We start from the raw sequence: 24,040 nt of genomic DNA, 5'->3' as shown, positions 1-24,040 counted from the left end.
CATTGAACAGAAACCAAGATGGAGATTTCATTGCAACTAATTAGAAATTCCTCTTTCAGGCATGTAATAAACGATCCTCGCACAAAATAATGTACGATACACGAGCGGTATGTTTTCTTTCAATTCTCGGAAATTAAAAAAGATCAACTACGTTTCGCTTTTTCAAACTTTTCCTCGAACATGAAAACTTCAACTTACCGCTCTTATAACGCATATTACTATTACTGAACTCCTGTTCCATTGACATATGAAACAGGTTCGAAATGTTACAGTATAATTCCTAGAAATTACCTGTTTAGGACATAGCAACAGCCTAGGAGCCTTTTTGAAGATGATCCCATATCATGCTGGACTATGAATTTGTGTAGGTTCGAAGAGAAAAATATTACGATTTTGTGAAGAAAGTTCTGGAAATTAGCTTCAAAATTACGTTAGTAGTAGCTTGCAGAAGGCCCCTATGGCTTAAATGCATAAATGGTTTTTTAATTACATTCCCCTCCAAATCAGTAATTTAACGAAAATAAGACTGGTACAAGAGACGCTTTACTTACAGTTACTTCTCTGTCGGAAATGGAACTCGAGTCCACAGAATATGTTGCTGTAGGCCAGTTGTTATCTCGTGAAACCAAATGCATGTGTGCGCCATAACTTAAAGTAAGAACTTTACATATTATGGTGGGGGTAAGGGAGCTATACTAGTAAGCTATACTAGTTTCCACCTTATGAGGCGATTAAATAGGAAGTGATATAATGTTTCTTTTAGTATATTCTCGGTTGCCACAAAGTCGTGGCGTAAGTTGAAATTGGGTTAAACACTTAGCAGTTTACACCGGAACAATTAAAGTACGCGTATGACGGAGTATTTGAAATGCTTATCATTTACACTTGCAATAACAGCGGCAATGATACAGCACACGAAAACAACTACATATAACGCACGTGACCTGGCGCCGTAATTTTTGCAACACTGTCCCGCCAAACAAGAGAACATCGCACTGCACATTGTTGGCATTGTATTGTATGTATGTATTTATTTATTTACACTGCAAGTGGGCAAGCACCCGGTGGCAGTGGTATATACAATATAAACAATACACAATAAAATGATAAGCAATACACAATAAAATTTACAATACACAATACAATTTTACAACACATATACAATTTTATACACAATACAATAAGAATACACAATACAATTTAACACAATAATAATAAAACATAAATAAAATACCTAATTTTACAATGCAACCTACATAATTATGTATAGGCCCTGCATAAGCTTCAATAGTCTTTCACTTTACTCTCATCTCATTCCCTGTAGTGGCACTATGACGCATTTCACTGACACTTTAGCACACATTTCACTGACACTATAGAACACATTTCATTGACGCTATAAATTATCACTGATCGGAACTGTTCACTGCACTGTAAAACCATAACTTCACTGACTCACCTCGCTTCACTGATACAACACTTCAAATAAGACAAATACTTACACCCTTATGCATACTTATAAACAGAACTACATTTAAGCTAAACATTTCTAGTCTAAGGCCCTCTTACACGCTATTTTTAAATAATTTACAATTCAAACCAAGGAAGTAAACTCGTCAGGCTAGATAAATACATGTCACCTTAAAAAATTAAATGTTGAATGTCACCTTAATTTTAATTTTCACTTTATACACAACTTTTTAAGTTATTCTTGAATCTCCTTAAGGAAGGACAGCCCTCAAAGACCGCTGCAGGTAGGTCATTCCAATCATTTATAGTTCTATTTAAAAATGAGAATTTACCTACATCCGTTTTCTGTTTCCTACATTTGATTTTAAAATCATGATCGTTCCTACCATAGTACGTTGGCTTTTCTAACCGAGCCGTTATGTCTACCCATGCTTTCTGACCTAGATGTGCTCTATACAGTGATGTTATTCTAGTTTTCCTACGTCTGTTTTCCAAAGTTTCCCATTTAAGTTCTTTTATCGTATCGTTTCCATCTTCTCTTTTACCTTTAACAAATTTAGCTGTTCTATACTGGATTCTTTCTAAGGAATTTATCTGATATATTCTATAGGGATCCCAACATGTAGTTCCGTATTCCATTAACGGTCGCACTAACGTTAGATATGCTATTTCCCTCGATTTGGGGCTAGCCTTTCTCAAGATTCTCATAATAAAGTGAAGTGCCCTCCATGCTTTACCCGTAACATTATCAACATGCTCTCCCCAAGAAAGTTTGGAGTTTAAATACACTCCTAGGTATTTACAACATTGTTCTTGCGGAATTACAACACCACTGAATTCGTAATTAAGACTAGTTTCCTCTCGGGGTTTACAAAATGTTATAGATTTACTTTTAGAACCATTTATTTTCATTCTATGCTTTAACGCCCAGTTATAAATTTTATTCAAGTCTGTTTGAATAGCATCTACATCTGAATTATTTCTAATCTTTCTATAGATAATGCAGTCGTATTGCCAGCTTGCTGCTAGCAGAGGAATTTTTACATTATAAACTCCAGTGAAAAATTACGTTCTCACTCAGTGTTGTAACGCTGTACAAGCTACCCTTCCAGTCCGCACTCACCACCCACCTATAGAACTACTTCCTGTTTCGTCGCTTTAACACATGGAAACTACACTCCGTTTCTGAAATCTGTGGAGTAAATCGACGCATTTGAATGGAGCCTATGAGCATATTCCGAATCTCAGCGCTGAGCAATCTGATGGCATCACGGTGTTCCGAATTTCAACGATGACGTCACTGATTCTCCACCGGTGTTGCACCGGTGCCATCAGATTGTAGAGGTGGTGGCAGTCTCCATCAGCCGCCATCAGTGAATCTGATTGGTTCTTGTATAGGGCGGGAATTAGCAGACGAATGACATTGTGCACTCTTGTGTCATGGCGGCGTGTTCTGCTGTATTGTTTATAATTAGCATAACGTAAAAAAAACATGTTAATGACTTATGAACGAACTTGTCAACGGACCAGTTATTGCTACTACTTCAAGAAATAAATTGTTTGTTCTTTTTCTTTGAGCGAGATGACAGTATGGAAATTTCGCAAAATCTTGCTAGCGTAGCACAATAACAACTTGTACAGCCGCCATGATAGCCATTGAACCTTCCAGCAGTTTTGTTCCTATTCCGCTGCAGCGTGACGTCATTGATGTCCACCGGTCTGGTGAGATTCGGAATACGCTGATTGACAAGCAAATGGGCGGATCCTATCAGTGCGAGATTGTATTGCGGGCTGCATCGGCTCAGCCGCTAAGGGGTAAGATGCGCGTGACAGAAGGTGATAGGTAGGGGTGGCATTTTAGACGCTCGTATTCAATCAATGCTTTCCCCCAGAGCGGTCATTGGACTGGCCCCCTCCACTCACCACTTGCGCAAAGGACTTGTTTCGGTTCCTATACTCCACAGATTCCAGAAACGGAATATAGTATAGCTGCGAGTATAAGCGTATCGAGGGAGGGAAGCATATCACTCCACTTTCTGCTTCCCTTCCTCACTCGCAGGTAGGTTTCACAAGATAACGAATGGCCTATGCAAATGCTGCCAGCAAAATCATAGCGGGTAATTCTATACACTAAGATATATAATACCATTGTTGCACGAATTGCACAATGCAGTCGCAGCCATATAAATTTTGGCATGTCAGTGATACGCACTGTATGTGTTCATGTGTTTGAACTTGTATGCAATTTCATGCTTGCTACAAATTCAATATTGGTGACAAAATGATCTGAGGATTTGTTTACGTGCTACTCAGTGGAATTATTTATTGACATGATGAAGTTTATTTGTTAGATGTAAAAGGAAAACATTTTAAATAATGTGCGATAAATAACACGACTATAAATTACGATCTGTCATTCAGTCTATTCAATCGTATTTACCAGCCCTAGGCATAAGAGAGGTAGTGAAAGGGACGGAGAAATTCCGCCCACGTCTTTTGCTTACAACTCCTTATGAACAAACGTGCAGTAAGGCTCTGTGCATCAGTGGTGGATGTTAGGCGACCAGCGAGAGCCGAATATTCGTAAATATCATTAGAGCTAGGATTTATATGTAATATGAGTTAAGAATGACGCCGAATATAGTTGAGTCGATGTGTTACCGGTTGAAGCCTAGTTGACAAGACTCGAAATGCAAGAAAAGTCACAAGGACTAGACAATGCAGCTTTTAAACCCCCCGCTGTTTTGTAAGTGGTGATTAAGAGGATTAAAGACCCTTAGCGCTAACTAATGGAAGTACTGAATGACAAGAATGGCAAGTATGAGGAGTGGGGTGCATGGCTTGCATGTTTATAAACTATACCGACTAAAAATATTAGCTATTACTACATACGAATCCTAACTCTAAATATCATGATGCTCGCCTGATACAATCCGCCACTGACCTTCCTACCTGCTCGTACCCCACCAAAACATTACTGTCTCAGCCGGGGATGATGGAGTGAAGAGTTAAGTGGTAGTCTGCAGGGACTCAGTCGAGTTAATAACGCGCAGGCCTGGTCTTTATAGTCTTTGAATTACTCCAATCGCACAGTTAGTGAGTCGCGAATGGTACGTATTCCTTTAATCTCAACCCCGTAAAGTGGAGCCAGACTACCTTTTGTACTTTCATGTAACTGAACTAAGGGCTAAGCGGCGACGTGTTTTTAATTAATTTTCCGTCATTTAACGACACTATATAAACTGTGCACTTACTAGTGTCGTTGGAGTTGGCGATAGCGATACTTTCGTGTGACTGAGCTGCGGACTAAGCGACGACTTGTTTTTTTTTATTAATTTATCCGTTATTTAACGACATTATATAAACTGCGCACTTAGTGTCGGTGGAGTTGGTGATAACGAGATTGCATTAGTTGCATTAGTCGAGATTAGCTCGAGGATTCATTATGGGATTAACGGAGTTCACTTGGCATTTGAGAAAAACAGGGGGAAAAAAAACAAGCCAGGTAATCAGCCCAACGGAATTCGAACCTGCGCCCTGGCGCAGCCGTGAAACACGTCGAGCTCGCTAACCACGAAACTACGTCGGCGACTTTGACATGTTAACTAAGTAATAAGTTTACTACAATATGTGCCCAAAATAATAATAATAATAATAATAATAATAATAATAAGTGGCGCTACAGCCCGTGAAGAGCCCAGACCGACCAGACGGCTGCTGGCTTCATGCCCACATGCCGAAGCAGAAGTGGACGATCATCCAACCAGAATGGACGTATCGTGTGGTTAGCACGATGATCTCCCCAGTCGTTATAGCTGGCTTTCGCAACCGGATAATGGAGAGAATGTTTAAAATTAATTTAAGAAATTAGAATATTGGTCACTGGAAAATGTGCACACATTGTTAAACCAGTTTTAGATAGATTTATTATTATTATTATTATTATTATTATTTATTTTATTTTTTTTTCAATTACTATTTTCAGAAGAACAGCTAGTCTGGTCAGCAATAAATACGAATGAGTAACAATGAGTGGGCATCTTAGATCATTTATTGGAATGAGTGCTCACTTATTTTATCACTCGTTTATGAATGAGAGGCAACTGTGGATATGAAATGAGTTTAAGCGCTGATGTAAGTGTCACTCATTTATAAGTATTCACTATGAATTCGCCTCAAATTCTTTACTTAAACGTAACTTCACCTTATTGTTTTAAGGCTTAGAAACAATGGAATCGCTACATCCCCGCTTCCAGTGGTCCTCAATGACGTGTACAATAACAGTTTTGCCTTAACACTAAAGCTCTGTAGAAACGCCTTTCAACATATTTTGAGTCATCCTATACTTGCTCCTTATGAATAAACATAATGGTTTGATTGATTGGGATGTTTCCAAGTATGTGACCCTGGAACAAGATTCAAGAATCACGTAGGATATATAGACAATTACTAAGATTAAGCTTGGTTGATGTAGTCGTTTAGCCTTGTTTGCTGCTTGTACGTGATGGATGGAACGATTATTCATGTAAGGCTTATTTTGAGCGAAGTTGGTTTGCAGAATGTTGTCGGTAGCTTTGCTGTGGTTACGAATGATAGAGATTAGCGATCAGTCTTTTTGTTAAGATCATTTAACTGGATTCGCTACGTTCAAGCGTAACGTTTCATTATCATTCAGGACAATCTCAATTCATTTCCTACCCAAAGCAAAACCTGGCTGTATTAACTTCCTTAACAACTGCACTTAAAATTAAATGTTAATGTAGCGTCAAAAGGAACTTGAGTGTGTGTTCACGGCTGACAAATAAAGGAGGCTGTCTGTAACAGTTTATATGACCTATTTTCATTGTCTTCTAACTTAGTTAACGTCAATAAAAAAAATAGAAGAAAGTAAAAGGAAGTACTATATGTAGTTACCCCGTGTTTCTGTCGTTTAGTATGCCCCGTTGTTTATTTTTGGATCAGTATTTAAGACAGATGCCAACATTTGGAGACAATGCTGAATACATTTTGGGAAATTATTTGTCGTCAGTTTAAGATGTACGACGTACATTAGTGGGGGGGGGGGAAACCGGATCGAATCTTGTAGCTGATTTCAGAGCCTTGTTCACTCCAGAGAACGATAGAGTGGTAACTAAGACTTTCGTGGTTCGAATCCTGCCTGGGAAGGAAACTTTTTTTTGTCCTTATTCAAATTTATTCCCAATACATTTAGATTGCTGGTAAAATTCATGTTCTGGGAATAATAATAAGTTAATTAGGGGAGAGTCGGGTAGTATCGGACAGTGCGTTTCTTTCATCTACCACCATATGGTAGTACCTGAATGACATGGTTACGTTTCTCTATGCGACATCACAGAAACGTAACCATGTCAATCAGGTACTGTCATCGTGTGGTAGATGAAAGAAACTCACTGTCCGATATTACCCGATGTCCGATACTACCCGACTCTCCCCTAAGTAGTAAAATATCGCTGAAATCGAAAAATATTGGGAATAAATTTGAATAAGGAACAAAAAACAGTTTCCTTCCCAGGCAGGATTCGAACCATGAAAGTGTTAGTTACCAGTCTATCGTGCTCTGGAATGAACAAGGCTCTGAAATCAGCTACGAGCGTCGGTCCGGTTTTTTTTTGCCACTAATGTACAAGCTTCAGAATTAGATTAAGCAGAAAGGCAAACCTTTAAGAACCGCTAATTTTTTTTGTACTGCTAGATTACTGATAGCTGGGGGCAGCTTTAATGAAATACACTATTTCGAGAATATCGTATGATAATTCGGAACAGGCCTGAAAAACTTAAAGGGCATAAATTCTTTGATGATAATGATAATAATGATATTGCCGAGAAAATTCATGGACGATTACGCGAAAGTGGTCATGCGTGGACAAATGAAATTTGACTTTATAAAACATACATATCACGTGTTTATTGCGAGAGTTATGCAGATATTGTGCTTCCTTATCTGGTGTCTAATGTTGTCTGCGACGCCATCATGCGCCATGCTGACCAGTATGACGCTCTTCGCATATTGATGGATTTAATTAGTGGTGTTAATGGCGTCATGTGTGTTCTTACAGTAAGTAGTTCGCATGTCACTATTTCACAATGTGTAAGCCCACTGACTAATTGTGAAATTGTCGTTATCAAAATTATGTTAATTTCCTTTAAAAATATCCAGTTTAAAGGAGGAACAAATCAAGACATGACAATTTTTTCTACTGAAGTTAGATCACTACAATATTCCAGTAATGTAGGTATGGAATAGCGAAATTACGATTTCTGAAGCCATGAAACCGAAATGCCGATAATTCGGAACAATTAGCCTACGTATTGACTAATTCAAACAAAAATTCATATGAAATTATTTATATTCTTTATGGCAAGTACAGATCCGATCTCGTACATTCATTGCGAACAAACATCATAATTTTTAAGGGAAATTTAGGCCACACAATAAATTAAAATTTCGCTTTTCCACTGATTAAAAATTCGGAATTCATAAAGGATGTTTGTGTTTGCAAGTGACCAGTCCTTATGGGTCCGACATTAACCCCAAATTTCAGCACTTAATTTAGTTTCGTTCTTTATCAGAGAAAGAGAAAATTTTTCTGAAACTTTAAATTTATATCTGCCTTTAGGAAAAGTGCAGACTTTCAAACGTTTTGTACTATCCATATTTTGTTTTGTATAACATTTACTTCGAGTAATTTTACTACAGTTCGAGTCATATAACCATATTGGGCGAAAAATCATTGCATCTCAACCGTATTAATAATATATTTGCAAAAATTAATTACATCACTCTAAAAGGAGAATTTAGCATTTTGTCGTGGAGAGAAATGTATTAAAATTATTAATTTTAATGTAATAAATGTTAATAAAATATTTGTGGCATGACTGTCCATGGAGGGTCAACGACTACCAACAAACTGCTAGTGTCACGTTCACGTGCCTACACAGAGGCGTCCACACCTGTGGAGTAACGGTCAGCGCGTCTGGCCGCGAAACCAGGTGGCCCGGGTTCGAATCCCGATCGGGGCAGGTTACCTGGTTGAGGTCTTTTCCGGGGTTTTCCCTCAACCCAATACGAGCAAATGCTGGGTAACTTTCGGTGCTGGACTCCGGACTCATTTCACCGGCATTATCACCTTCATTTCATTCAGACGCTAAATAACCTAGATGTTGATACAGCGTCGTAAAATAACCCATTAAAATAAAAAAATAAAATACACAGAGACGAACGATCATCCAATTAGCACAGGCTGTATGATCAGCACGAAAGTTGGCTCACGAAATCGAATTATGCAACTAACTGTAGCTCCCCAATGCATGACAATGCTGGTTGGACACCAGTCCCATACATTGGTTGAAATTTCATGAGAAAATTTCTTCCCTCATGAGGACTCAACCCAGCGCTCATTCTGTGTAGCTAGTCCAATTCATGACGCCTTAAATAATAAATTATAGTATGAGGCCCAAAATTGTGTGCTTCATATTATTCCATGGGAAGCTATATTATAATATTCGTTATAATAATAATAATAATAATAGTAATAATCATATTCATAATCATCATCGTCGTCATCATCAATACCACTACCTCCACCACCACCACCACCGTCATCGTCGTCGTCTGAATTCAGAGACTAAGCTCGTTGGTAAATTCCATCCTTTTTTGCATCTTGAGAATGTATTAATTTTTAATTCATTGTATTTTTACAACAGTGTAATAAAAATTAATACGTTCCATTTCTTGCATTTCGATTTCTAGTCATAAAATCGTTGGCCCGGTTACAAGTTTGTGCATTCTTTACTGTGTATAATGTTTCTTTAAAATGTAGTTATATTTACAAAACTTTCTACTTTCAGTCGCGTTTGGAATATTGATCGATCTCTTTATTAGGAGCCAGCTTTAGTTTGCATACGTACGAGTACTAGATAACCATAGTTCTCTGCATTGCTGTTTCATAAAAAAAATCGTCGAAAGAAATAAGAAGAAATTATCGCTGTTGCTAGAATCAGCACATATAAATATATAACTTAACTTCGCCTTCTTTTAAGTCGCGGCAAAAACTAAAATTCTACATTGTAAAAGCCCTACATGGGATGAAGTGAAAACATCTGACTATAGAGACCAATGGCACACGTCAACTCCAAGTACTCTGTGAAATGAAATTGTATGCTTCTCACTGGATGAGAAGTTCATGATCATACAGCGAAATGGGTTATGAAGTCTTGTTTCGTAGCAACAGTAAGAACCTTCTGACGCAAGCAATTTGGTTTAGAAAAGGCGAGTTCCTTTGCTCATAAATTAATTGCATTCTGAGTATATTAAAACGTTATTTTGGGTTGAAAATAATTATTGTAGGTAATCTAAGCATTTATGAAAGTTTTACCGATATTTCCCCTTTGAATTTATATCTGTGGGACCGCTAGATATCATTTCTTAGATTTGAGGTCCATCCCCAGTCAGTCCGCTAATGCACTATATTTCACCTAACATTTCATATCATTGACCTCATAAGAATATCACACATTTTGGAGTAAGAACTACGATTGTAGAAAATCGAGACGGCCAACCAGATGTAAGTACTGTTTGAACATCCTTCGAGATTGGTTTTTAGATATGGTGACCGTTAGGTAACTACCAGAGTCGCCTCCGTGATGTTTCCAGGACAGAAAATCCACTCGTCGATTTTACATGTTCCTCGAAATCAGCCCACTGTTTATCATAGCGATTATATGAGCGGTTATGTTTCTCATCCCAGCAGCGTTACGTTTGAACAAACAAATAAACTTTATATGGAAACTGTTTAAAACTGCAGATCGTATTTCTCGAGAAAACAGATTGAACACAGGAAGTGTACTAACTAAAACTCATGAGAAGTAAATCGTATAAAGTAGGCTTACACAATGAAATAATTTTTAACATAATCATTCCTTATAAAAATGTTATTGCTATTATTATATTATTTAATTTTAACACTTGTATTATTACTAACTTCAGTGTAATTATAGTATATACTTTCTATGCGTAAGTTCAAAGGAACTACTGTAGCGTCCACACCTGTGGAATAACGGTCAGCGCGTCTGGTCGCGAAACCAGGTGGCGCGAGTTCGAATCCCGGTCGGAGCAAGTTACCTGGTTGAGGTATATTCCGGGGTTTTCCCTCAATACGAGCAAATGCTAGGTAACTTTCGGTGCTGGACCCCGGACTCATTTCACCCGCATTATCACCTTCATTTCATTCAGACGCTAAATAACCTAAGATGTTGATACAGCGTCGTAAAATAACTCAATAAAATAAAAAACTACTGTAGCCTATTTCATTGGTTGTTAAATCATGAAAAGGATTGAGTTATATACTTACGGACTGAATCCATATCACATTGTCGTATACAATTTGATATTAAGTGTGATTAGAAATTTTCACCGTGTCCAGTCTTGGAGAATAGTTCTTTAACGGATCCAATGTATGAACCCATTTCCATGTCCTTCCTGGTGATTAATAGAGTACTTAGCTCCGAAAGGTTGGATTTCTATATATATATATATATAGGGCACGGTGTAAATACCCAAAAGCTATTGTGGTCTACGGGTCACTTTTCTGTGAATATATAGATTTTCAGATTGATTTATCCGTCACATTTTGTTCTCATTGAACAAAGAATTGTAGTGGAATATTCCACTCGGCACAAGTTAATGATGTTTTTAAGGTTTCTTGCTGAAGATTCTGTCTTGAAGTATGCATTGAGCGGGAAGCCTTGTATGAAATGTTGACGTACGCGTTTGGAACAAACGTTACTCACTGTCATTTCTATAATCGGGCAATATGAATATTAACTCTTTAGTCATTTCTAGAGTCCGTGAGTTCAGGCATTTATTTTCGCTAAAATAGGCAGGCAAATATGCACTTAAAATTCAGGAAATATGCAGTAAAATAATAAAAATAGGCATTTAAGATTACGAAAATAGGCAGTAAAATAATAAAAAATAGGCATTTAAAATTACGAAAATAGGCAATAAAATCATCAAAATAGTAATTTAATATAGGTTTATTTAACAAACCTGTGTATCACATTTCAGTATATATTCTTGCTTTTCTTGGTTTAAATGCCATAATAAGATTTTTTTTCTCTTTCTCAACTGACATTTTCAAGCGCCTGTCAGAATGATTTTCATCACTGAAAAAGATCATTCTGCTTCTACCGAAGTGATTGGAGTATACTTGAAACATGCTATTGTGGATGGACTCTTATCAATAGCGCAAACTGAAGTGCCAATCCTACTAATTGCTTTGAATACGATTCGACCTACCAGAAATGTATTATTTTCCCCTCTCCGCAGTGTTTTCTTGGAATCCGTAGAAACTGAACCTCTCAGACGAGAGAAACCAACTGCCTCGGGGTTTGAGATACAAAGCAGTAACTGGAGTCCCTCCAACCCCCTCGGCCAACTGATCAGCTTAGGGCTGCTTTGTAGGCATGCCGCCACAAATAATTTAAATGTATTTCTGTGGAGTGATTCTCAATGGAGATTCCCATTGTGCGAAAATAACGTTTGATTTTTGTAACAGGTTCTTCATTTGTAAAATAAATAATTGTTTTGATTTATATCTATAATTTATTCGGTCGGAATTCGTGTAATATTTTCCTTATACTGATGTATTGTGTGTGTGTATATATATATATATATATATATATATATATATATATATATATATATATATATATAACGTAAAACTGCAAAATAAGGTATTAAACCTTAAAATAGGCAACGGAAGATAAAATAGACCAAATAAGAATAATAATTATTTCGTATATCTACCCAGCATAAAAAGACATTTTGCCTAACTTCCGGGTTCTAGTCATTACAGATACCCTTTTCGAGAATGAATACTTCACACTGTCACAGCAGAGTGTAAAACGCGATGGAAACTACCCATTGTATGCAGACAAAATATGAACGCCTGTATATGAATGATACCTCCCTTAATATATAAAACTGCGTTTGTATCCTACGAAAAGTGAGAGGGGTTTCGTGGAATATCCTGAATTCATTTTCGGAGTTGTCGGAGTCCGATGCTGAGTTTGTTCAGCTTTATTAATTTTCTGTATAAAAATTCCTGATATTACTGTAGACCAACTTACTATCGTTCCACGAAGTTTTGTTTTGTTTTTTTTAATCTGAACAACTCTGCATGTATATGCGGTTTTTTTAAAACTAGATTAACAAGTAGAAATTTCGTTAATTTGATCTGAACCTTTTCTCCTTGCCTTTCAAAACTTTAAAATAATTATGTAGTGCATTGAAGACCGTAGTTATAAATCAATAATGAACTCCTTTCTTATGATAGTTCAGACTAACATAGCTTAGATGAAGATAAACAAATTATCAATAGTAATCTCACTAGAGGCTTTGATTTGTCTAGAGAAAATCAAAACTCGAGTGGAATTTAATTGACTATTACACGATTAGAAGAAATTATATAAAGATTTGAAGAAAGAATGTAGTCTAATACAATAAAACATTGACTTACTAAAATTCTATTTCACTAATGTTAGCTTCACCAAAACGTTTGAACGGAGCCGCCATTTTCAGTTGACTATCTATGCGGTAAGCAATTGACGATCGCAAAGCATGTTTCATAGTACCGTAAAGAATTTGCAGTCTGAAATGTTGACAAACACAGAAACAAATGGAAGAGAGGTGACAAAAACAGAAGAAAGTGTATAAAGATTAAAAGAAATAAAGTATACTCTAATACAATAAAATAGGTATTAATTGACTTACTAAAATTCTATTTCACTAATGTTAGCTTCACCGAAACGTTTGAACGGAGCCGCGATTTTCAGTTGACTATCTATGCGGGAAACAAATGACGATCGCAAAGCAAGTTTTATAGTACCGTAAAGAATTTGCAGTTTGAAATGTTGGCAAAGAAATAAATGCTAGGGAAGTGGTAAAAACAAATACGGTGATAGAAATATCCCAATGGTAAAATTGTAGCGATAAACAGCCATGATTAGTTGAAACACATCCTTTCGTACCGTTTCATTGGTCAAAAGTAGTATGACTTAGTAAATGTGTAATAGTCACAAGAACACTATCATAGAGTTAGACCATTCCGGTATCAGCAATTCAGGACGACCATGATTTTTTGTTTCCTGTGACTATTTGAGAATTGACTGCGCAATTCTGTCCCTGCCCATACTGGGTAAATGTTGATTCCATTAGTTCTATATATATATATATATATATATATATATATATACTGCGCAATTCTGTCCCTGCCCATACTGGGTAAATGTTGATTCCATTAGTTCTATATATATATATATATATATATATATATATATATATATATATATATATATATATATTTCAGCACGGGTTTAGTCTTTAATTCCTTGCATGTTTTCATTTGTTTTGTGATCGTGCTATGTGTATTCACCTGTTTTCCTTAAAAGTAAATTCATCATCATCATGAACTTTTCCGATTTAGATCAAATAATCTGTGACGGTAATCTAAGAAAGATGTCCTTCATCCTTCCACCAATATCTTGATCTTCCCGGATCTCTGCGTTCCTTTGGTCTGTGTATACGCTAAATCTAAATTTAGAAGCCTGTATTCCCTTTTCTATTGTATATGGTTCTTCCACTGTTGTTGATAATTTTGGATTTCTTCGACAAAACAAGGAATTTGTAGACTAACTTTTCTCAGATAGCTCTATTCGTTTTATGGTCCAGTCTCGTTATGTCCAGTAGTGATCTCAAAAAGCACTTCTTTACATTGTCCTACGTTGCTTATTGATAAGTACTGAAAATATATTAAAATGCCTCTCTGTACCGAAAGCGATTTGAACGAGGATCTACAGTGAATGTTCAAGCCAATTAGTAGTATTTCTTACACTTATCCCTATTGTAGGCTTATAGAAATAGCTGACTGCTGACATGGAAGTTTAATGTCGATAACCTCTGACATTTTGGTATACTGACACTGAATTCTTAGAAGAGATCACATTTATTACGTTTTTATTTGTGGCAATTTGAATTGTGGAATGGTTTCATCACATAGTTCTGGTGCCTTCCTGATATTGAACTACTGCGTATTCAGATATGGATTACTTTTAGGCCAAATAATTTTTATTAGTGAGAAATTGAAAATAATAAACCATCCCTGTTCATCGCAAAATGGATTTCTCAGTATCTACGTAAAATTATTAACTTAATTTTGAAATAAATTGTAAGTCCTTTCATTCTTTTCTGCCATTAATAACGAATACGATAATTTTTTCCATTGTGCAGTGTTTCTTTTAACCCTCATCAGTACGATTTGCAGTTTAAAGTGTAAAATATAAACATGAATTTGTGTGTTGCACCCTGATCTTTTGTTGGATAGTATTCCTTTCTCACAAGGAACTGTCATTTCTGTGACTGGTTCGGATGACGAGAATGTAAGTGGAATGCATGGGAGATAAGTTTTATTATTATTATTATTATTATTATTATTATTATTATTATATGCCATATTAGCATACCGTTATAATGATCAAAATTATCAGCTTTATGTCATTAACAGTCTTACTGCCGTATGGATTATTATAATTTGAGTTCTAATTTTCTTTTTGGAATAATTACTGAATTTCAACAACCTATTCAATAAAACCTTATAATCACAAGGGCATTTGAAACTATTGAATTCAGATAGCCAATTGCAATGAGTCTGTAAAAGGTTGATAAAGTTAGAAGTTACTAAAATAGATATCGCTATATATTATCTCGAAGGTTATTTCATTTTATAGGTCCGTCAAGAAGCAGCATTCTATTTTTCAATTTCAAACGTAAATTTCCAGTGTTTCGTTGCGTCGTGTGCACGCTTACATGGAAGTGAATGTTTTTGTTCACACGTTTCCTTGAACTATTCACTGCTTAACCGTATCGAAATGATGCAAAATGTTTTATGTTTCGTTAGAATTTCTATGATTTACGCAGCGACTCAACTTTCAGCTCTTTATGCGCTGTAGTTTTTAAGATTTTAACAGGTTTCTTTTCTGAAACTGCAGCATTCCGAAGTTTGCACATTGATGCCACACATAGAATTAAATATTCACAATAAATTTAGTATGTGTGTGTAGATGTATTTCAATTTTAGTTACACTATAAGCATAAACGTACCGTAGACACATTCGCTTCCCAACAGAAAGGTTGACCTCAGTCCGTACTTACATCACCAGAAGGAACCACTTCTGCTTGAATACGTTTATATTGAGAATTCAGACAGCAGATTCTACAATAATCTTGTTAATTCCTTATTCTGTAGTAGAGCAGATTCACTTAGACTCTATTGACTTCTTATGCACCCTAAACCAGCGCATTTCCAACTCGCACAGCTGATTATCTACAGCGACACTGTTTTGTTTAGCCGCACGGTTTTCATTTTCCCGTCGCCCGCCACTAGGAGCTTATCTGCGGCCAAGTGGCCACGCGGTCTGCCGGAACTGAAATATTTAGTATAGGAATTTGTACTTACCCAGCTCAAAATAACTGTTGAAAATGTCCCCCACAAACTGATACACACTGCTGACACCGTCTTATGAAATTGTTAATTACTTTAAGAAGTTCTGCTTCACTTACTGACTCGATTTCAGCGTTGCCATCCGGTGCTATGAAGTGATGATGAACTGGAGATCGGACGGAATGTTGAATATGCCACGTGCTTGATGGGCTAGTAGTCTAGTATAGACCTTCACCCACTGCAAAATCTCATTAACAGTTGAAAACTGCGTTTTCTCTTTATCTCCTCCCATTCCACCTTGGTTAGGTAACATGTTTTCAGCAATTTTTATTGGTACTGTGAATGTATGGTAGTAGGGCCGATGGTGATGGTGATAAAAGATTTGATTTGGATATGTATTGACACAGTTACATGAATATGGTAATAGCATGTTTCATTAGTACACCGCCGTGGAATAACGGTTAGCAGTCTAACCGTGAAATTAGCGGGCCTGGATTCAAATCCTGGTTGGGACAAGTTAGCCTTAGGCCCGTTACACACTTGAAGAGATCTCGCTAGCGAGAAATGTGTTGTGAGAAAAATCAAAGATTGATAACATGGATTCAAATGGACGTCCACACACTGGAAGAGATTCTCGTTCGAGGCGAAAACCTCGAGCGAGTTCCTCGCTGGAATCGGTAGCTCAGCGAATTTTCTTGACACATTTATCAAAGATGTTTGATATTTATACTCTTTATGATGATTTAATGTTGAAAAAGATGAAAAAGTGATACCACAGGTGGCGGTGAATTGTATTGTTTTTATTGACAATGAGGAAAGATGGCTGATAATTGCAGTCAGAAACTTATCGAACTTGTACGATGTCACCCGTAGGCCTAGGCTATTTATATGATATACGGGATGAAAACTATGTATATAAACACGAAACTTAAAGAAGAAATCTGGAGACAAATATCAAATGATCTGAAAATAAGTAGGGCTATATTTCATTTTGATGAGATTTAATAGTAGGCCTATTAATAAAATTATAACATTTGAAATATATAAATATATATATATATATATGTCGTAACAGTTTACATAATTTTAATCAGAACATAGCAAAGAATCCTATATCGTATCATGAATGGCAAAAAACTGAGGTCTGTTCAACCTGAAATAACGCGTAAACGAATCATCATCCAAATCGAAATCAGTGACCGAAACTCGCCCTTATCTTCGTGCAGTTTGTCCTTACTTCAAACTTGGAATGTACCGAGTTTGAAGTCACGGAAAGTATTGGTGATTCACAACCAATTTTCATTTGGAATGACTTTGTATTTTCTCTACTTCGCAGGTTCGTAATTGAAATCGAGCAGTCAGAATGGAAAGTGGCGTTGGGTTAGTACCCCCGATCGTCCGGGTGGTAGACTACAGGCGTCACTTGTGACAGAAGACCTTATAAAGCCTTGGCCAGCGTTTACTGGTAAGTGAAAATTGAGCTTTGGAGATAGGTGTGGAGCTTTATCTTCATTCGGGTTGCGGTGGATTTAAGTTATTGTTGTTTAGTCAATTGTTCGAAGATAGGTCTGAACCTCACAAGTGATACCAACGAGACACCACTTATGAGGCTACTAGGCCAGGAGATAATGGGGTAGGTGGCTGGTTCCTTTTCCCCTCCATTGTATACATGGCTGATTAGCTGCATATTCCAAATATATACAGACAATTGGATATCCGGGAAAAATTGTGACGGTGGCGTGTATAGTTCCTGGGTAGCTCAGTCGGGAGAGCATTCGTGCGCTTAGCGAAAGATCCCGGGATCGATACCCGGCACTGGAAAAATTTTTCCTCGAAATTATTCAAAGCTGCTTTACAGGGAGCTACTACCCGAAAGCCAGATTTGCATAGTAGGGGTAACAGTTCGGCGTCGTCTCTTACCAAAATTTGCAATTGTGGTGACAGTGTACATTCATTGATCGTCCATTCTTCAGTGAATAAGTACTGGAGCGACGACAAGGGAAGAGCTCAACTCCGTGAATTGTTTACATTTCATTTATTACGAACTGATGCACTTCAAATGTGATTCAAATTGGAAATGTTATTTTTATAACCCAAAACAACAAATGTGCAGTATGTTCGGAGCGATTCTTGCATTTGTTTTGTGGCCCATATTTTACGATCGTGCCACACTCTTTCATGCCACCAGTCCATTGCGCTAATATCAAACTTAGCCTGAGTTGTCTATTTGTTGACAGTGCACAGTGAACCTATCCCTACATCATGAAATGATACACGTGGCGGGAATACACCGACATGCTTCGGCGGACTTGCATTCCCTATCTATAACGGCTCCAAATATGTTGCTCTGCAACCCCACGAAGGTTTTACAATATTTTTGAAACACGGACACAGTTACTATACTTGGGAAGGTCTATGTTGGCAGAGCTACCTGATGTCTTGAGAAGGGTCAGGGAGGGTGAGTTGAACTAATCCTGGGATACAGACACTTGTATAACAGCATTTCCTCTTTCTTTCCTCCCTCTCCCTCACCAGTACATCTGGAGACGTTGTCAGTGGTGGATGTTATTACAACTGTGTGTTAACAACATTTTTCAGTGTAGTTTGAGAAGGTGCCTATAATCATTTTATAATTAGAATGTTAAAAGTATTGTGCTTTATATTAGGCCTACTTGTCCTAGTGTTTGTGATTCATGGTGTAGGAACAAGAGGAATGCCACTACAGTCTGACGCCAGGGAAATATTGTGCAATGTACATAAGTTTTTCGTAGAGGAGTATGACGCCTTGAAAGTCGGAAATCCTACAATAAGCGTAGTCGAAGTAACGAAGCGAACTGCTGCTGCGTGTGGAGTATCCGAACGCACTGTTTACCCTATCCTAAATGAAAAGAGAGAAGCAGATGAATCAGGAAGAAAAGTGTCAACTCCGGGCAAAAAGCGGCCGCAAAGAACTCCCACGAAAACCAATATAGACTCATTCACTGCTGCCGCCATCAAGAGGCAGATTTACTCCCTGTATAAGGCTGATTTCATTCCGAGTGTGGAAGATATTCGTGATGCTCTCGATAAGTCTGGGTTATTTTCTGGCAGTAAATGGTCAGTGCGGGAACTATTAAAAAAACTTAATTTCCGGTACGCTAAGAATAACTTCGGACGGAAGCTTCTGCTAGAGAAACCCGACATAATTGCTAAGCGATTCCATTTCTTAAGGAGGATGCGCGACTTAAGAATAACCGGCCGCCCTATCATTTACCTGGACGAAACATGGATAAACATTAATCACACGAAGAGCAAAATTTGGATTTGTGACGATGGTGACATTCCTCTGAACGTGGACGATTTATTATTGTGCATGCAGGATCATCCTGTGGATTTATGCCAGGAGCCTATCACAGTTTTAAGTCAGAATCTACCAACGATCCCCATGAGGAAATGAACGCCGTTAATTTCAAACATTGGTTCGAAAACAAACTCCTTCCGAACATTCCACAAAACAGCATTATAGTAATGGACAACGCCTCTTACCATTCTGTACAGTTAAATAAAGCTCCCACTTCTGCATCTTCTAAATCAGACATGCAGTCTTGGTTACGTCAGAACAACATAGAGTACGACCCAAAGGCGACAAAAATCGTACTGTACGACATAATAAAATTGAAAAAGGAAAAAATGGTAAGGTACGAACTGGATACATTAGCTCAAAGTGAACCACACCGGCATACCGTAGTACGACTGCCACCATACCACTGCAATTTTAGTGCCATTGAGTTCATCTGGGCTCAAGTGAAAAATGATGTCGCTAAAAATAATGTATCTTTCAAATCCAGTGAAGTTATAAAATTATTTGAAGAAGCGTTGTCCAAGGTTACGCCAGAGAATTGGAGAAATGCGTGTGAACATGTTAAAAAGGAAGAGGATTTTTATTGGGAAAGGGATGGAATGATTGACAAGGCGGTGGATCGTTTCGTAATAAGTTTGGACTCTGATAGTGACGACGATGACGGTGACGACAACATGGAAGTAGAAGTAGAAGAATCCGCCACTGCACATACAAATAGTTTCATGGAGGGTGTCTGTCTCTTACCACCATCCCCCCCGCAGAAGCCCGGTCAGCCACTGAGTGAGTGAGAGGTAAGAAATATATCTTTCTCTGTCTAAATTTCTCTGCCAACTAAAGAATTCTATACTATAGGCACCAAAAGGAACTGTAATTTGAAGCAATTTGCCTACCTGCAGGAGTTACCACTTTTACAATGACGTAGATGTAGGCCTAACTCCGGAAGGAGACTTTCAGCGTATTCCGAATCTCACCGGACCGGTGGACATCAATGACGTCACTCTGCAGCGAAATAAGAACAAAACTGCTGGTAGTTTCAATGACCATCATGGCGGTTGTACAAGTGTTGTATGTGCTACGTTATCAAGATTTTAGAAATTTCCATACTGTCATCTCGTTCAAAGAAAAGAAAGCATAAACAATTTATTTCTTGAACCAGTAGTAATAACTGGTCCGTTTGTTACGCGGTTCATAAGCTCTCATTTGATCCCTAGAACATGCATTTGTGTGAAATACTGATAAAGTTAACTCGTTTTATATCAGTTACTTAATTGGTTTATCATTTTTAGGTTTGTGACCCCTGGTTTCTCCAAAAATTCAGACTAACATTTTAATTTTAATTTCCAAGACCTCTCATTATTTCTAACTATTTAAATCATTTACAGGTAAAAAAAGTGTTTTCATAGGTCTTGTTTTCGAAACGGTAAAATTTATAAATAACATATCAAACGTTTTAAGAACTGGAATTAAAAATGATGAGTTCTGGTGTAATGGAAACAAAATGAAAGTTCATCTTCTTGTTTGGTTGCATATTAATTTATGCACATATAAAATATAATTGAAATTATGAGCTAGTCATGGATTCCTTGTTTCTTGTAAAAATGTCAGTAATTTCAGCATTATTAATGGATAGTACACATCCTTGGCGTCGTGTGCAATATGAGTAATGAAAACCGTACAATGTCTAGTTTGTCACATACTGTAGTTGTGGAATTTGTAATCCTGGCAGGACGTGTTTGTTCCTGGCGTATTTATAGCCACTCATAAAATTTAATAGTGTAGGTAGAATTGGCTTTAAAGGCGTTGTAGTGCTCGGAAGTATAACGGTTTGAAAAGCCGAGTGTAAATTCGTGACAAAATGAACTGATTAACCTCCCCTTTCGTGTTCCTCGCCAATCACCCACGCACATCCTCTTCCTTCTGGTGGGCCGCCATCAAATAGAGCAAATACTGGAGCTAGGCAACGTTGGCGTTATACATAGCAAGTTTACTGAATCGATATTTGGCAAGAGGTAGCGATGTCGCCTTGCTGGCGGGAGGCACGTTTCCTGCCAGCCACCACATCACGCAGAGCGCGCGCTCTCTATTCGTATTGTTTCCTCGGACAAAAATATTTGTGAGGGATGGTCACAGCGTTCGAATGTCAGCGGTATTTTTTTCCGCATTTCACGAGAGCGGTATTTTTTAATAGCACAACAATGCGGACACTACACGTTTCTCAAGAAGTCAATTCTTTACTGTTTCTTCTTTCATGAATTAGTAGGGGATCGTATTTATTTTTTTGGTGAAATAAAATGGGTGGTTCCGGTGTTAAGGTTGCCAGATTTGATTTAGGAAAAAAAAAGTACCAATTTAACAAAAAAAATAAGGAACATGTATGAAAACTTCCCAGGGATTTAGTAGCATATAAAGGACTCGGGATAAAAGGGAGCTAACCCGCAGTAAATTTTGAGAAGAAGCTATTTGACAGTTAAAGAAAATCCTATAATTCAGGATTGTGCGGGAATGTGCATTTAACTCTGTTGAACTATTTTGTGGAGTATTCAGTTTTTTTGAAGGGACAGTTTCTGTGTAAATTCTCTTTTTAAGGCAAATAAATTAATTTAACGTCACATTAAACAACTTAAGTAAACAATTTTAAGAACATTTTAAAATAATTTTAATTCTATATTCTAAGCACACTGCATGTGCCTTAACATATTGTATCACAATTATGATTATGGAAGATTCTCCATTCTGTATGTTATTTTAAAACCATGTATGTTACTTCACCAATTCATGTAAAGCACACATGGTTAGATCAGTTACAAGCTTTTTAAATGTTTTTAAATATTCGCCTAGTTTTCAAATATTGTTTGTCGAAATATCACCTGAAGATGACTTCAATGCAAGTCGAAAATATTTGTGATTTTTAAACAATTGTACTTTCGATGTAACAGAATCCTTTTCTGTCATTTATAAATGATACAGTAAGTGAATGACTGAAAAATAAAATACTGATCTATTTGATATAAGTAAATTAATACCTAAAAGCAGAAAAAATTAAGAATTGGTTACAACGAGTTCTTTTTTTCCTCAGACTTTTTAAACACAATGTATGGATTAACTATTGTTCACGAATGTCATACATTGTGTTATACATATTTTATAGCTCTGAGTTCACATACATATTTTACTTCATCTTTTCATTCATCTGCTGGCCATCGAACATTTCAACTTTCGTTATCAGGAATAGCTTTTCCTGATGATACCAGCTGTTAATAGAATGGGTGATATTCCAACGGAATCCACCGCAGAAGTGCCAGTAAATTAGTGTGCTTCCTACAGACACTGGAAATTTGCTGTAAGTTTATTTCTGGCAAGTCAAAGGCTAACTTTGTCAACAAGAAAGAGCTGCCCAGTTTCCTAGGCGTAAATTCTTTTTTTGAGATGTGCTATATTACAGAGTTTTATTTTTCCTTATCTCTTTCTTATACTTTTGCCCCTTTCCTCTTCCAACTTACTGCCTTTTGCAGGGCTTTGCTCTGTACATCGCGAAACACGCATTTCTGGCCACAAGAAGGAAAAGAAAAATGTCAACAGGCATGTTAATCAAGTCATTGTGAATTTACCAAGAAAATCATTAACACAGATTTCTGGGAAAGTCTTTAGGTCTTAAATGATTAATCAGAAATAAATATGACCGTTATAATTATAAATGAAGGACAGTAATGCACAAAAATATTATTCAAGATAGCTACAGTTTATTCCCTAAAACTGCAATCATCCGTTTCTATGTCATATCTGAAAGAAAAAATATATTTCATCGAAATTATGGTATTATACATACCTGTTGGGAATCTTTTTCACTATCAAATTAATCATAAGTGTAATCTAAATCATTAACATTTTCATTAACGTCAAAATCATTTCCGGTATCACTATGACAATACATTTCATTTTTACCATCCTTCCATCTTAATGTGGGTTAACTTTTTTTGCTCAGAAATCTAACGCCAGAGTGTTGTTGGAATAAAAAACTATAGGTATTTTACTGCTACAAATATAATCTGATGGGGTCCAACCTGTGGAGTAACGGCTAGCCCGTCTGGCCGCGAAACCATGTGGCCCGGGCTCGATTCCTGGTCGAGGCAAGTTACCTGGGTGAGGTTTTTCCGGAGTTTTCCCTCAACCCAGTATGAGCAAATGCTGGGTAACTTTCGGTGCTGGACCCCGGACTCATTTCACCGGCATTATTACCTTCATCTCACTCAGACGCTAAATAACCTAAGCTGTTGATAAAGCGTCGTAAAATAACCTACTGAAAAAATAATCTGATAGGAGATGGTGGAACTAATAATATAAAGTGTAATATTCACATTTTCTCAGTTTTCATAAGTATGGGTTACCTCCTTTTTTCCCCGAGCCCTTTGTTGTAATTGATTGTTTATTGTTTAAGGCATAAGATTATTACCATTATTAACTCTGTTTTAGAATTTAATACTACCGGTATGAAATACATTTACACAACCTGTATGTTAGGCCTACATATACAGTATATATACAGGGTGTTTAAAAAATACGGGGCATAATTTCAGGTATGTATTTCCCACATGTAGACAATGAAAATAGTTCATTACAACATGTGTCCGGAAATGCTTTATTTCCGAGTTATGGCCTTCACAACATTGAAATTCACCGGAACGTTTTTCTTTCCGCAAAGGAGACATTAAGA

At 37.0% G+C, this 24,040-nt stretch overlaps 1 protein-coding gene across 6 annotated transcripts in view; it reads left to right on the top strand.

Annotated features, from left to right (window-relative positions):
- The window catches only part of dome (cytokine receptor domeless), an 888,032-nt gene that overhangs the window by 252,792 nt on the left and 611,200 nt on the right, over positions 1 to 24,040 (top strand). For all 6 annotated transcript variants that reach the window (XM_069837294.1, XM_069837295.1, XM_069837297.1 and 3 more), the window contains one exon: positions 17,326 to 17,454. The gene's annotated coding sequence lies outside the window, so the exon portion shown is untranslated. The remainder of the gene's footprint in view (positions 1 to 17,325; positions 17,455 to 24,040) is intronic.

The sequence above is a fragment of the Periplaneta americana genome, chromosome 10 (genome assembly GCF_040183065.1).
Source record: "Periplaneta americana isolate PAMFEO1 chromosome 10, P.americana_PAMFEO1_priV1, whole genome shotgun sequence".
Taxonomy (NCBI): domain Eukaryota; kingdom Metazoa; phylum Arthropoda; class Insecta; order Blattodea; family Blattidae; genus Periplaneta; species Periplaneta americana.
This window is presented reverse-complemented; position numbering and strand designations above follow the sequence as displayed.